Raw genomic sequence first — 17,499 nt, 5'->3', positions numbered from 1 at the left:
TGGGTTTGGTGTCTGTACATGGGATGGATTCCCAGGTGGGTCGGTCTCTAGATGGCCTTTCCTTCAGTCTCTGCTCCACTCTTTGTCTCCATATTTCCTTTAGATAGGAGGAATTCTGAGTACAAAATTGGAGGTGCATGGGTGGCCCCATTCTTCCAACCAGGGGCCTTACCTAACCTCTGGATATGGTCTGTACAGGTTCTTCCATCCCTTTGTTGGGCATTTCAGCTAATCTAATCCCCATTTGGCCCTGGGAACCTCTTGCTTTCCTAGCATCTGGAACTATTTGGTGGCTACCCAGGAGTTCCCCATCCCCCATTGCTACACAATTTTCTTCAAATTCCTGACCCTCTGAATATCATCCTTGTTTCCTCACATACCTGTTCCTGTCCCCTTTTCTCCCTCACTCTCCTCCCTTCCTCCAAAGTCCCTCCCACTCTCTACCTCCTGTGAGTATTTTGTTCCCTCTTCTAAGAAGGACTGAAGCATCCACATTTTGGTCTTCCTTAGTCTTGACCTACATATGGTCTGTGAATTGTACCTTGGGTATTCTGAGTTTTGGTTTAATATCCACTTACAGTGAGTGCATGCCATGTGTGCTCTTTTGTGATTGGCTTACCTCACTCAGGATGATATTTTCAAGTTCCATCCATTTGCTTAAGAAGTTCATGAAGTCATTATTTTTAATAGCTGAGTAGTACTCTATTGTGTAAATATACAACATTTTCTGTATCCATTCCTCTGCTGAAGGATATCTGGCTTCTTTCCAGCTTCTGGTTATTATAAATAAGTCTGTTATGAACATAGTTGAGCATGTGAGCTTATTATATGCTGGTGTATCTTTTGGGTATACGCCCAGGAGTGGTATAGCTGGGTCCTCAGATAGTACTATGTCCAGTTTTCTAAGAAACTGCCAGACTGATTTCCAGAGTGGTTTTACTAGCATGCAATCCCACCAGCAATGAAGGAGTGTTCCTCTTTCTCCACAACCTCACCAGCATCTGCTGTCACCTGAGTTTTTGATCTTAGACATTCTGACTGTTGTGAGGTAGAATCTCAGGGTTGTTTTGATTTGCATTTTCCTGATGACTAAAGATGTTGAACATTTCTTTAGGTGCTTCTCAGCCATTTGATATTCCTTAGTTGAGACAAATTCTTCTTCTAAGTAATGAGTACAAATTTTTCTTTAGTAAACTATGTCTTGAAAAGTATTTTAGATAATAGAACCACTAAGGCTTCACAGTGCACAGTCTCTTAAGAGGACAATGAAAATGAAGTCTTTACCTTATGTGATTACATTCAAAGTAAGTCTTATAAATGACATAGTGGCAGAAGTGAGTGACAGGTCTATTTTGGAAAATCTGACAAATATGTATGGTGAAAATGTGCCAAGGATATGACTAAATATATCCATATGTATATGTGTGTGTATGTAAAGATACACACACATATACACATACACACACATATGTAACCTACCTACAAATAACCTTAAATTCATATAGAAAGTCCATAGTCAGGCTTAGCAAACATGTTAGTCTATATATACCTTATCTGAAAACTTTTAGTCAGTTCCTTCTCTGATTGAAAATGCCTCACAAAAATAATAAGAAACCCCCACAAGAACTTGAAATGAAAGTCAGGAAGAACTAGTGCTACTAAAATATTTTAGTCACAAATATTTTTCCAAAGCTTCTCTTGGAGTTAATTTTTATTAAAAAAATAATCAATTATAATCCCAAGTGTCAGCATTCATGACTTGTAAAAAAAATTGAGAGGCAGATTATTATGAATGTGAATCTTGAGCCACTGAAAACTGTTTTCAAGGGTAACTTGATATTGAAGAATCAGAGAAGATACAAAGTTTTGAAAACTGCAGATCTACAGGGCAGGGCACATAGCTCAAAAGTAGAACACTGTCTGGCTTGTCAAAGGTCCTTGGTTTGAAGGACTGAAGAAGCACTGAAGAAGCAAAGCAAAACCAAACAGAAAACAAATTCAATAGCCTTAAAGATATGAATCTATCATTGCACAGTACTGAGGAAAACAGTTTTATATAGATAAATACTCCATAATGCTATAATATTGGTTATAATAGGAATTAAAGAACCAACAAAAACCATTGACCTGGAATGATGGTTTATTATGTTAGGCTATTTTATGTTGGACAATTTTAAGGTTATCTATTTGTCTGTTTGTCTGTCTATCTATCTATCTATCTATCTATCTATCTATCTATCTATCTCCAGTTATATATACATATATGTATACATTTATATATACACATTTGTGTTTATACATGTATGTGTATGTATATATAGTATGCATTTTGAATTTGACACTTTCATCATTGGATGTCACGCAAGGAGATCTTATCTTCAACGAATCTTATTCCCAGTTGACTGGTTTACCTTAAGGAGGCACACATATGTCTACCACTGGGTAGAACTGAACATTTACCCCTATTAGCTTTTTCTTGTTTGTGCCAGAATCATAGTGAACACAAATATGGGAGACTTCTTAAAAGATGTTTCTGTGCTGTAGGCTAGTGTGATAATTAAAGTTTACTGCAACTGGCATCATTTCAGTACAGCCAAATCATGTTAGCATTGTACTTTCAAAGGAATGAAAGACTGCCTTACATTACAGTATTTATTCATTTTATGGCAGAGAAAGTCTTAGTTCATGAGATTCTATCATTTCTTTTCACACAAGATTCCAATGAAATTACAACAATTTATTATGAATGAGAGTAAAAATTAAAAGGATTTCCTATATGAACAAAAAGCTTTCTATTTTGGAAACTTGTTCTGAAAAGAGTTACAGAGCAAATATTCTTTCTGAGCCTCTGCCTCCATTGTTCCAATAATACCAGAGCATGATAGCATAGAACACATAGGAGTGATGTGTACCACTGACAAAAACAGCTGGCACTCACCATTTACTGCCCCTTAATCTCACCATCTAGCTTCTCATGTGTGATAAGGTCTCTCTAGGTTTTCCCAGGAAGCCATTAAAAAAGAAAGACAACCAAACCAAACCAAACCAAAACAATAAAACAACAACCCCCCCCCTAAAACACTATGAAGTAGATGATACCTCAATTTTTTTTTTCAAATCTAGCTTTATCTTCTTCAAATGCTTCTATGAATGGTATCTTTGTCTTCATTCTTCTTCCTCCCAGGAATGTTCTCACATTTTTTAAAGTTCTCTACATATTTAGGAACCACATAAGTCTCTACTTCCTCTGTAGAATTAGGCTAAGCTCTGCCATAACCATCACCATTGCCTTTTAACTTAGGTATTCTTCTGCCTGGCTTTACTCTGTTGGTTGGAGTTCTTGTTATGACTATATTTTAAATTCCTCAAGAGCAAGAACAGTGTATCAGATTTAGTGTTGTGACCTAATTCACTCTCTGTCCCCTTTACCCTATTAATGTATGTTTGGTCTACTCTTACTCTCACACACACTTCCTGGATGATCGGGTCACAGTCTCCCTTTGTGCTCTTGCTCATCTTTTCACTCATATCTATGTCTCATCTTTATCATTAGGATTATGACCAATGACCTTTTTCTTTTCAATGTGCCATTAGTATTTTCCTGCCAGGAACTCCTGTTTGATGTATTCATATTGTGATCTTCCAGCAACACTGACACTAATGACCACTCACTCCTTTTAGAAGCACTCTCTTCTTTTTACACTCTTGGTACGTCAGTCTTATTTTTCCTACATCCATTATTTCTCAACATTCTTCCTAAAGCCCACTTCTTGTTTTTAAGTATTAGTGTTCTCCAAGGTCTTGCAGCTTCTTCAGTTTATGTTGTATGTACTATCTCTACATTTCCAATTAACTCTCAGCTCCTACCCCCAAATCTTTTCTTTCTTGGAAAGTAACTTTAAGGGCCAGACCTATAATTAAATGTTAACAAGACATTTCTAAGGATAAACTTTGTTAGTATTCTCACAATTCTACTCTTTATTTGATAGTTTGCATTTAGGACATGGAGGCACTATCTACTGGTGGCTAAGTCAGAAACCTGGCAGGTATCCTATTTGCCTCTGTCTGTGTCCAGATGAATCTATATGTGTTTGCTTCTCTCTACTCCTGATCCCTGTTTCTTTCCTGGTTCATTGTTTATTAGAGCAAGATTCCTGCATCAGCATATTTTCTTCCTGTGTGGCCATTTTAATTATGTATCCATCATCTAAAATGCAAATTTAATTTACAAAAAGTATCATATGACCACCACTGCTTCAAGATGACTTTGTTGAGCTGATTTTACACTTGTATTTTAGGTTCTGGCAAACTTGCCAAACAGCTACTAATTTCTTGCCACCTCCCTTTTGATGCTTTCTAACTAATTTTCTCAATGGCTCTTCTAGTATCACACATCCCAGTCTTTACCAGGTAAATTCTTGTTTCCTACATGTTTTCCAAACCCGTTTTATGAGAAAATGTTTCAAGTGTTTCACAATGGTTATAGATAATGGAAAACATTATGCATGTGATTTCATCAGATAAAAAGCATAATGCATTTCTAAATTCCAAATAACTGAGCACTTTTTATATACACACTGAAGTGCTAACTTTTGCTTTTGGAAATAGGATGGCGAAACTGCCTTGTATTCCCTTTTCATTTTTAGTAATTTAGTGTATAGTTTTTTTTTTCTGTTATAGACATCTGCAAATTCTAAATGTGATTCCTTATTCTTGGTAAGTGAAAAACCATCCCTTGTTCACATAAAATGATTTACAGATTTTCTTTGGCATATTCCATTCTTCCTCATGATTTCTCTTGTACAGTAGAGCCACTGCTAGGCAAAATAAAGCTTATTGAGAACTATGGAGAGAGCTAAATTGTTAAAGTGTTTTCCTCAAAAGCAGGAGGACCTGAGTTTAATTTCTTAAATTGATGTATAAATAACTACTAGATGTGGTGACACATTCTTGTATTCCAGTCCAGGGAAGCTGTGGAGAGGATCTGGGCTTCACTGGCTAGTAAGTCTATTCTAACTGGTAAGCTCCAGGCCAATGAGAATCCCTGTCTTAAAGCAGATGCAGATTCTTTCTGATGATGACACATAAGTCTGTCTTCTGGCTTCCACATGCATGCACACATGCATGCAAGTGCACTTGTACAAGTGTACACCTGCAGATCCACAAACATACACACACATACACAGACCAACCTACCTTTCTCAAATGTATTTGAATACAATTTATTTTCTTGTGAAACATTTTATCTACTATCTGAAGTGAGACCATGTAACTAGTAGAAAGGTAACAAATATAGTGCAGATACAATGGGCAAAGTCTGATTCATATTCTGATGAAGTGAAACAATAATGTACCAAATTTCATCGTGTTACAGGAAAAGTGAAGCATACTAAACATTTGAACTGTTTACTTAAGGGATTTGTTTTTCATTCAGTGGTCTTAGACTACAGTTGACTGTGGATACTTGTAACTGCCAAATATAAAACTGCAGAGAAGGTGAGATGGCTCAATATCCTGAATTAAGTCCCCCAGGTACTAGAACAATGGGTTAGGTAGATACCAGCCTTACTAGGCCCCTTCCAATATACTTTTTGGATGTACTGAAGTATGTGATTATATGCCTTTCTTTCAGCAATGAAATATAACCAGTATGGTATGTATCACAGCCATTCAGGAGCTTTTAAGAGCCAATATATGATAACCTCTTTTCTCTCAAGGGAAACACCCTAATACAATGGTTGAAAGCTTTGTTGGTCTGGGGAACTGACTCAGTAGAGTGTATCAGAGCTCTTACCAGGTAGGGGATACATGTAGTGGAGGGCGTATTAGGTATGATGTACTGCAGTGTTCAATGTATTGAATAATGACATAACCTAATCTCCTTTTTATTAAACCATGGAATACTTCTCTAACAATGTTTCAATTTACAAATACACATGTGAAATAAACTATATCTAGAATTTGAATTGTAATCTTTTTCAGAGATAGCAGCATGCTGCATAAGTCTGTCCTGCAATGTAAAGAGGAAAACCTGCTTTTCCTAGTGACTCACAAAGTCATCAGGAAGAACAACTGATAGGTTCCATAATATGCTAGGATGCCAGAAGATTTTGCATATTGGTATTTAATGAATTATATAGTCACTCAACATTTTATTATAAAATTGGCTTTATAATAGATTTCTTTGCCAACTATTATTTTTGAATGTTCTGGGCTTTCTTAAGGTAGTATAATCTAAGCTATTTTGAGGAGGGCAGTTGCATTTTTTATATGCTTAGCTTAACAATACATTCAGCTTACCATTGTTTTAAAGGGAAGTGATTCCACTACAAGAAAGGCATCTGTGTAATGCTATTTCTTGTGTGGAATAATAGCACTCCTCCCTTGACTGCTTGAGAATCATGTCTGCAGCAACTGCTTATACTCTAATGCTGTACTATCAGGTCTAGTTATTATCTCTATCTTGCAGATGAGGGAGTGGAGTCAAAGGAAAGTGAAAAATCTTGCTCAATGAGATAACACAGGTGAGACATAAAGCCAAGACAAGTATCCAGGCACAACTAGATTCATGGTGTATTTTCAACCACCATGCTATGGTTTCTTTCTTAGTTAAATATTTATGTATGAATTTATGCCAAATGAAAGAATAAATTGATGGACAGTTGGGAAACTTATTGCTTTCTTATAAATTGCACATATTATTTTCAGTTGTTCTTTGTTTTGTTCAAAAGTACCCTATACCATTGTACTCTCCTAGGCTGTTATATCAACAAGAGTTATGCACACTTCTGCTGAATTGCTCTAGTTCATCATGCACATCTTCAATGTTGCACATCTGCTACACTGAGCTGTAATTTTGGTTGGCTTATCTTTCTCCTTTTAGACTTGGAACTAGTTACTGACTAGGTTGTGTTTTTCCATCCTACCTAGCTATTAATATACCCATTAACATAGCTAGGCCATTATAAATGCATAGGCCATTATAAATGACTCAGAAAGATTGGCTGAATATATTTTAAATGAATAAATTAGTGATATTTTCAGAAACATGATTTTTCAACAGTGTTCTATTGACAATATAAGCTGGATTAAATTTTAGTAATAACTTTAAATTATTACTATGAAGGTTGTTCTGAACATTGTTGGCAATGTATCAACAAGTCAGATCTATGTCATCTATCACTTTCCATATTATAACAATGACAAAATTTCTCTGAGAATTGCCAAGTATCTCTGAGTTATTTAAATGCCATTTTAGGCATCTTCTCTTTAAATTGTTATATGTGTTAATTTCTTTCTCTCCTGCTCTTCTGCATTATTTAGAACTGTATATTGAGTAGGATATAAACCCATCTTGAGTTAGTGAGACACAAATAGTAGTATCTTATGGAAAACATTGTGTTACTTTGTTAGGACAACAATGACAAGTCAAAGTAATATTTTTACCAATATCAGCTTAGTGAGCCAACAAGTTCAATGGACTTACTTTTATTAGCATGGACTCCAAACATTAAAAGGTTCCACTCTATATGTGTAATAGCCTATTGAAGCTATGTTGTAGAGTTCTGCCTTAAGATAATCTATATCTTGAATATTCCATCTAGTATTTCCCCTAGAAATGTTCAAGTGGGAGGTAGAAAGGGTTAAACTGAAGGTTTAACTACTACTAGGGAGTAAAAGCTCCATCACCATTACTACAGACACAGATATTACTGTATTATTCTTATTTCACTACTATGACCACAGGGCCGAAGACATCTCTCCTGAACAATGATTGAAGGCCATCTCCGCCCTAGGAAGAAGAGGCTATACTACAATAACAAGGCTGGGCTTTAAGACAAGCTGTGCCAACAACACTGGCTTAGTTTGAACCAAGCACCTATATCCCAATTAATCAATCATCATTAGTCGATGTTCTAAAGCATCAAAATTCTACCAGGAATCATATGGATAGATTAGGAAAAGTGGGAAACAATTTGCAAAAACAGAAAAAAAAAAGGAAAAAGAAAAAAAGAAAAAGAAAAGTAAGAAAGAAAGAAAAAGAAAAGAGAAGAGAAAGAAAGGAAGGAAGGAAGAAAGAAAAGAGGTACTATAGGAATTCAATAAAATTTCACCAAAGGTCCCTTCTAGGATAATCTCATTGAACAAAGCATCTGGGGACAGGATAGCTTTTCCTGATGGGGCAAAACTTCTCTTAAATTCAACTTCAGCCCAACTCATTGGATACCAGTAAGAAATCACAATGACTATAGCCACAGAGTGTTGTTCAGCTTGTTTCCATAGCATATGTGGGGGATGTTAGTGTAATTCTTCCAATAGGCAAGGGAAACCTGTCTCCAGAAACTGTGAGATTTTGCATTCTAAATCTGGTCTTGATCCTAGCCCCATTCTTTTCAAGGCTCCATGCTGTGGTTCTCCTCACATACTACATAGCATTGGGTTGTTTATCACTTTGCAGCAACTGCAGTCTTACTTGCCCTCAGCTATGTACAAATTTTTACTTCTCTACTCTGCCACAGGTTTAGTTTACCCATTCGGGAAAGCTGGCATAGATAATGCTTTCAGTTAGAGATGGTAAAACAAATTTGTGAGTCCCCACCCCCTGGTTTAGATACTGAACAGAACTTTGGCTTATGATTAGGCAGTATGTATGCAGCCTTTCATCTGCTGGAGCACAGTGGAGCACAGAAAGTTACCACAGCAAACATCCTTTCATCTAGGAAGATTTTGAAATCTTGAAATCTTTTGGGAAAAACCTATGTGAATTACTTCCTCTGGTGCCCAGAGTAGCTTTCCTTTTCTTGATTCTGGTACGCTGCTCTTAAGAATCTCTCTAGATGGCCTTTTCTTCAGTCTCTGCTCCACTCTTTATCCCTGAACTTTCTTTAGACAGGAGTAATTCTGTGTTCCAATTTTTGAGAAGGGTTGGTGGACCCATCCCTCAACCGGGGGCCACGCCTAACCTCTCTATATGGTCTCTACAGGTTCTCTCTCCCCTTTGTTGAGTATTTCAGCTTTTGACTGCCCCACCTGGGAATCCATCCCATATACAGTCATCAAACCTAGTTACTATTGCTAATGCCAAGAAGTGCTTTCTTACAGGGGCCTGATTTAGAAGTCTCCTGAGAGGCTCTGTCAGAGCCTTACCAATACAGATGCAGATGCTTGCAGGCAATCATCGAACTGAGCATGAGGCCCCTAAAGGAGGAGTTAGAGAAAGCAGAAGGGGTTTGCAACCAAACAGAAAGAACAACAATATTAACCAACCAGATGCCCCAGAGCTCCCAGGGACTAAACCACCAACCAAAGAATACACAAAGTGGAACCCATGGTTCCAGCTGCATATATAGGAGAGGATGGCCTTATCAGGGATCAATGGGAGGGGGCCCTTGGTTCTGTGAAGGCTTGATGCTCCAGCATAAGAGAATGCTAGGGCAGTGATGTGGGGAGTGAGTGGGTGGGTGGGGAGCATCCTCATAGAAGCGGGGGCGGGGTTTGTGGAGGGGAAACTGGGAAGAGTGATAACATTTGAAATGCAAATAAAAAATAACCAGTAAAAAATTAAAAAAAGAATCTTACTAGAGATATTTTTCTTTCTTTCTTCTATTTTGGTTTTTGGAGACAGGGTTTCTCTGTATAGCACTGGCTGTCCTGGAACTCACTCTGTAGACCAGGCTGGCCTCAAACTCAGAAATCCACCTGCCTCTGCCTTCCAAGTGCTGGGATTAATGGTGTGTGACACCACCGCCCGACTTAGAGATATTTTTCTAATACTGACAACACCAGCTAGTTGTAACAGTTACTATAGAGAAGTACCATAGAGAAGGCATAATACAATTGAGTTCATGGTGGCCAACTAGACTTCTTCATCTGGCAACTTCTATTAGCTTCTGTGGTTTTGACAAAGGGTGAGGTGATTGAGGAGTAGAGAATCCATAGGGTACAATAAAAAGTTTTAATAAAAGTGTTGGGTTTTGCAGAGACATTGAAAAATGTCAATCTAAGCAAACGTTGAATTGCATACAACCTCCATGGGCAGAGTCAGGAAGAACTCAGCTTGCGGGTCTCTAGTATCAAATGTTATTGCCTGCAATCTGCATGTGCAATACTTTCCCAGAGCATGGGTCCTGCTTTATCACCTTCTTTCATCTGCTCCCATCCCATTAGATCTTTGTTCTGTGTCAGAAATTCTTGCACAGTAGTCTTCACAGTCTACTCTGTGACAGCTTTGCCTACCTCTTTTGTAGCGGGAAATTGGCTGCACACACTCAGTTACACAACATCTTTTCTGTTAGACAAGTAGTGATAAAGATGCATTAAAAATTGATTGTTTTGCTTTTGGGAGTCAGAGAAGAAAAATAGGTAAGTAAATACATTTCTGGGCACAGTATGATGGAGGAAGTAAAGAAGGTGATGGAGTCATGGAAGCGTCTTAGTGGCAGGACCTAAGGATGCTAAGAAAGGTAACAGTTTAGCTGTGCCTTGAAGGAGGAATAGTGCCAGTGATAGAAATTTTTCCTGCAAAATTCCAATACCAGTTAGTAGTATTTTGCCAGTCTGAGTTAATGAAAAGCCAGTAAGAGGTTATTCAGCACCGTGGCTCTGTAGATGAGACTATTTGATGTACAAGCATAAGAACCTGAGTTCCATCCTCAGCACATGAATCCAAAACTGTGTGTGTATCTATGCCCTATCCTTTAAATCCAATGCTGGGAGAGAGGGGAAGAGACAAGCACAGCCATGGGGCTTGATGGGCAGCCATTCTAGATGAGGTGATACGTTCTAGGCTTTGTTAGAGACCCGTCTCACGACAATAAATCAGAGCAATAGAGTATGAGATGTTCAACATTCTCTGCTGACCTCTCATATATACCCTCACATACATATACACCTACATCCCTGGACCCACCAAAAACAAACAATTAAACAAACAAACAAAAAACCCAAAAAACAAAGAAACAAAAAAAAACCTTTGGATAAACCTTAGTCTTTTCGTCCTAATATTTTGAAAGATCATAATACTGCTGTGCCTCAAATGGTTTGCTTTTCAGTCCTGCCCTTGAATCTCACAGACACTAGAAATTTCAGACTAACCCTTAACTTTCCTGCATCTTACATTTTTAATCCACAAGATGAAGACACTAACAAAGGACTTGAAGGAATTGAACTGTAATTAGTCTTGATCATTCTTCTTGAGAACTGGCTCTGATAGTATCTAAAAGTGGTTATGTAAGTTACATAAAGAGTAAGGCAATCAATAGTCTTATCCAGCTGTGATTTCTATGGTCTACAACAAGACTATTCAGCCAAGTTATCAAATAGTGCAATCATAGCTCTTTTAACTTGGGGATAACCAACAGCTATGCAATTAGACTTAAGACCAGCTCAGTAGGAGGGGACTTATACTTGGTACTGTAAACCTAGCCAACTACCTATGGCTAGTGTGATCATTGACTCTAGAGAAGAACCTACTATTGTTACTTTCTTAACCCAGAATAGTTTCTACATCTACTTTCAGTAATTATACCATAATAACCTTATACCCATACATAAGTGTAGATATTATCCCTTGTCAGTGGGCTTTTTTATACAGTGGATGGAAACAATGACAGAAAACCACAACTGGTCAAAATACAGAGAACAACAGAACACAGGGCACCCACTCCCAATCAATATACAACTGCACTGCAACCTCTATACCTAAGGTTCGTCAATGTCACAGAAGAAATGGGTGGAAAGAATGTTAGCAGCAGAAGAGCAGGGAACCTGCTGCTAGATAGTATCTTCTGTACATGACAGGGAAGTTGGTGATAACCAACATCTCTGTTATTGGACTTAAGGCCAGTTCAGTAGGAGAATATTCATACTTATTACTGTAAGTAAGTTTTAGGCTTAGTGAGCCTTGAAACCTATCTCAAGGAAATAAAGCATGGAATGTGAGTTAGTAAAATGTCTCAATGATAATATTCCCTAAACAAAACATGCATAATCACACAATCAGTTGGCATGCTAACTTGGGTAGGCAATATCTCACCACAATAATTTCAAAAATCATGATTTTGAGAAGAAATGAAGACATGGGAAGAGTTTGAGAGGGAAGTGGGAAGGAGAGAAATGATGTGAGTGCAAATAATAATAAAACCTTAATAAAATAATTAGGATATTTAATGAAATAATAAGGATATTAAATGACATGTTCCATTAGGATTTTCTTTCCAGTCACAAATGAACTGCTCCTTGATGTAGTGAGAGTAACACCTGGGGAAAGGAAGGCTGAATGAAGACACACGTGCAGGGAAGAAACACAGCAGCATTGCCCCATAAGATCAAAGGATGCAGTCCTCCAGTGCAGTCACAAACATACCATATTTGGAATAGTAACGCATATCAGGGTCCCTTAATTTTAGCAAGTTTATCAAGTAAATTTTAGTACATATTGTCTTAATTTATAGTAGGTCTTCTTAAGAGACTAGGGGATTATTCATATGCCAATGAAGAAGTTCTTTTTCTGTGCAAAATGATGTTATTTAATAATGCATGTAGATACAATTTGACAAAGCATTCAAATTTCTCTGCGTACCTCTGGAGTGGGTTTCCAGGTACAAGGGAGGATTATTTTGGTTCTTTACAAATAACTCTGGTTATCCTGACATTTGCAAGGGAGTATAATGTTAGGAGTGTGCACACAAGCACCATTGTTAGCATATAATTTGCACACCTTTCCAGGCCTTTGACCCACTGTTTATTTTTACATTTTGAAATTCCTTGTAATATAAATTTTATTGCTCAGATTTTGGAATTTAGTTAACAAAACCCAGTGTTAGAAGAACCCTTCTTCAACTTTAAAATCCTTCTTACATTTGTGAGCAAATACATCTTATTCAATAGCAAGTAACTATCTCAAGGGTACTGAAGGCAAAATTTCCTCATCATATTGTGGACTCCTTCCCACCCTCTTGTTGCTTGGGAGTGACTTGGTTCTGTAAAGCAGCCCTGACAGGCTGCAAGCTGGAGTTGAGCACCTGCTGTGTGGAATCCTGACTGCTGCTCCTTAGATCAAAGACTTAGCAGGTCTCATGCTTATGTTAAAGGCTTACCGGATCTTCCTTTCAAGATCTCCTTCTGGTCTGGTGTTATGGATTTTCTCCTGTTTATGTTATATGGGCAAGTGTCGATTTCCTCTGGGTCTGGTTCCTAGCGTAACTATAAATACTGAGTGAATTTCAGTAAAGCGCTCTCTCTTTTCACATCTACCTGGCATCTGTGTCCTTCCTTGTTAACCGTTTGCCTTCCCAGGACCCAATTAACCCAGTTGGTGTATACCCACAGAGGAAGAGAGACCGCGGGACGGTCCCCTTCAGATGGCGCCCAATATGGGGCTAAGACATGGGAGTGCTCTAGGAGCGGTAATTTATCATGGATATAGAGATTTCTAGACAGCTCCCCAGAACTGGGGTAGATGGTTTAAGACTTAGGGGTAAGAGTGAAATATTTTGCCCCTGGGTTGAGGACAAGATGGGCTAATTTTCTTCTAGAAAATTAAAAGATATGCACTTACAGTCTTATTTATGAGGTTGCCCCATCTGGGTTTCCAGATCTCTTTAACCGGGGCTGGGTTGAAGTTATAGCACTCAGAGCTCTCAATTCTGGCTAGATTTGATGGCGAGGATTTTCACCAAGATGTCGACAGGAGTTCGGCGGGGCTATCTGCCAAGGGGTTTGGCATGCCAGGTTTCCAGCTGGTTTAGCTGGGGTTCAGGGGGTCAGCCGGTAGGCTGGGTACTCAGATTTGGTTCCGAGGGATGTGGACTGCGGTAACTCTAGGCTTAGAGGTAGTCTGTCCCCTGTTTTGTTCAGCTCAGTGCTCAGAGCTGCTAGAGATATATGTTTTTGTGTTTTCATGTTACATGTGAGTCGTGTCTCGTGGTGTGAATGAGAAGTCTTGTCTTGTGTCTGTATTACAGAGTGCGCAGGGCGGGCGGGCCCGGGGGAGTGTGCAAGAATCCGGCATCAGATCTGCCAGTCAGCCGTTCTGCCAAGCAGGGTCAGGTTCGCACAGTCGGCAAATCTCTGGGTACAGCTGCCTTTGTACCTCCCACTCTGCCCACCCGCAGCTCCTGGGTGACCTGCTCAGATCGGAGCATGGAGCAGAGATTGACTGGCTAGACAGCCTGGTTCAGAGGGGCTGCCTGCTGGCTGTGTGCGGAACTTGGGCTCCGAGTTCCGTGGTTTGGTGCAGCTGCCTGCTCTGATGCAGCTCCCCAGTGGCGGAGCCGTGTTTGACTGTTCTGCACAGAGCCAAGCACGTAGGTTGCCCGCTGGCTCTGCACTCTGCGGTGCGCTTGGTCCAGGTACAGAATACAGCGGGTCCGCGGCTCGCCTGCCCCAGGCTGGCTCGTACAGGACAGGCAGGGGTTACGGCTTACAGGTCCCTTTGGACTACATTTCCCAAACTGCTTTGCGGCGGCCGGCCGAGCCCAGGAGCCCCGATGGTTGCACCTGCGCCTGCTTGCGTGAGCGTCTGGTAGCCCGCACCTGCCAGAGTAGAGTGCACACCTGCTGGGCTGTTCGGTATGGCGTGCATGCAGCCCCAGACGGATGCTTACTGCACAGATTTGATTCCAAAAGAGTTTAGGTTGTCTTTAACTGGGAGGCACCTTCCAAATTCTTGGATTAGACGTTTTTTTCTTAGAAATTAATATTATAAGGGTTAGATTTGATGATTTTCCGTTGATTATTGTTTTGCAGTCTGGTTGCAAGTTCATTTTTACACGTTTGGTCCATGGCTCTGCTGTACTATTAAGGACGCTTCTCCATTTTGGCCACTAGCAAGCCAGCGATGCCTGCTGGGTGGTCCCTGGACCTCTCCTGCGTGCTGCACTGTAGGCCCGGGGAAGAGTCCTGCTTCTCTTTAACCACTAGAAGTGTGGGGGCTCAGCCTGCAGGGCATAGCCTACCTTTGCAATCCTGGTTAAGCAGTTGTGCCCAGGAGATGCACTCTTAGAACAGTATAGACTAGATTTCCTTCTCAGTGACATTTTCTAAAGATTTTACTTTTTAGTCATGGATTTATTGCCTTTATTACAGGGGTAATCAATTGCCCCAGAGTAGGTACAGACTCAAGATCTGTATTATTATCTAGGTTTTACACTTACAGATCAACCTGTTTTTCCTCTAAAGATAGTTATACATAGAGACCAATTGATAACCTTGTATGATTTCCAAAAATTATTGGGTGATTTTAATTGGCTTCGTCCTTACCTAAAACTTACTACTGGAGACCTGAAGCCTTTATTTGATATTCTTAGAGGTAATTCTGATCCAATTTCCCCTAGATCCTTAATGTAAGAAAGAGATATCTGCTTTACAGCAGGTGGATAAGACTATTGAGTACCTATTCATTACTTACATTTGGTGACAGTAAGAACCTGTTTGTGGATCCATTCTAGGATGTCTCCAATACATATTTTCGTGCCATTTTTTGAAGCCCTTGTACAGATAATTATGCTGGGTAAGTTGCTATTGTTAACTTACCTTGGCAAGGAGCCAGATGTTATTTTCCCACCCCTTTTTACCTTAGAGCTAGATTTCTTATCTATGAAAAACAAGTGATTGTATATACTCCTTGCCTGATTAACTACAGATTTGTAGGCCATTGTAGCTGTGCCATTTACGTTTAAGTTTTTCTCCTACAGCTTCTGTTTTACACGGTTTTCAAAGTATACATGCCTACTAGACTTCCTAGGGTTCAGTTACCAAATTATCACTCTTGCACGTATATTCTATTCTTTATTGGTCATATTAGGGCTCTTTCTGGCCTGCCAAGACTTTTGGCTAGGGACTATATCTATTGACAGAGCCCTCATATAGAGAGACTTTGGTTTCTGATCCTGTGGCCCTAGCTAGACAGGATCATGAGAAGATTCACCTATCCAGCCAGACTCTGTGGCCCAAACATTATATTTCCAGAGTATAAGCAAGAATGATCCTTAAACTGTGCTCGAAATGTGTTATTTTTTCTCCAGTCCCACATTTAGGGTCTACCCCAGAGGGCTGATACCTAATAACATCTGACAAATGGATATAACACATTATACAGAATTTAGATAGCTTAAATATTTCCATGTCTACATTGATACCTGCTCAAGATTTATTTTTGCTTCCCTGCAAACAAGAGAAGCCTCTAATGATGTTTTTGTTCTTGGTTTGTCTAATTTTCAATGCTCTTAGCATGCCCTAAACCATTTTTACAGACAATGGGCCTTCTTTCACCAGAAAAGATTTTCTTTTTTTTCATTTTTTCTGAGATTTTATTGTTTGCACGACTAAATTTTGTCTTTTTAGACCAAGGGGGGAAAATCCACTCCCCAGAGGCTTTTTTAGGTTTACTTTTTGGGCAGAGGCTTATCTATGTAGCCCATGCTGACCTCGGACTTGTTTGGAGCGTGAGGATGTCCTTGCCTTCACCTTCAGAGTGCAGACAAGCACTGTCTTGACCGGTTTGCAGACTACAGTCTACATCCAACTTTGGTTAACTTTGATGACAAAGCTCCTGCTGGGAGAAGTGGGCCCGCTGTGGCAGACCACTCAGGCTGCCTTTATGCTGGCTGTTGTTATTCTCTTGCCTGTGCCCAGTTGCTTAGTCTTCATTTTTTCGTTCCTTTCTTTAGTTCTGTAAGGTGGAGGGGTTTTTCTTGCCCATTTTGTATGAGTTTTTCTTTTTGCCTTTTCTACATGTTTGAACGTGTTTTTTCATTTGCTTTAGGAATCTGCTTTTCCCGAGAAAGCAGAAGGTGGGTCAGGCAACTCCCGAGAATGCCTGGACCCTGCTAAATGACCAGCTTCTCAAAAAAAACCTGCTTATCCCGATTCCAACAGTAAAGCTCCCCTGGAGCAAAGCTTTAGTGACTGGTTCAATGCTTGCTGGAACAGGCATTTCCTGAGAATGCCTGGCTCGCACTTAGCCTCCAGACTTTCAAAGGTTAATTCAGTTTCCAGAGGCTTCAAAGAACTGATTTGCATCATCCTGAGACCATCTCCTGGCAACCAACTCAGAACCCAGAGTGCTGGCAAACAAAAGGACTGATCCCAGCTACCCTGCCCCAAGCATCAAGAAGTCAGAGTTTTCTGCTTTCAGAAGAATCATAACAGCTTCCGGACTTTGCAGGTTTCATGGACATATCTTGGAATTTCTGTGTGGAAGGATGGTGCAAGGGGAATCTAGTCCACTGATTATGAAGTCTACCCAGACAGAGGCACATACCTAGTGGCTGTATCTCTGCCAGAGACATGCTTTAGGCTAGTATGCTTGGCCCATTGTGTCAGGAAGGACGGAGTCAGTGTGAATTTCAGATCCCTAGTTAATGCACCGCTATGATTCCCATACAGTATATGTGCCGAGCTAAAATTGCCTTGATCCTGCCTCTTGCTTTGATATTAATAAGTGGTGAACTGTGGACTCCTTCCAGCCCCCCTTGTTGCTTGGGAGTGACTTGGTTC

Source organism: Mastomys coucha, unplaced genomic scaffold (genome assembly GCF_008632895.1).
Source record: "Mastomys coucha isolate ucsf_1 unplaced genomic scaffold, UCSF_Mcou_1 pScaffold15, whole genome shotgun sequence".
Taxonomy (NCBI): domain Eukaryota; kingdom Metazoa; phylum Chordata; class Mammalia; order Rodentia; family Muridae; genus Mastomys; species Mastomys coucha.
The sequence above is the reverse complement of the archived record's forward strand: the minus strand, read 5'-3'. Positions refer to the sequence as shown.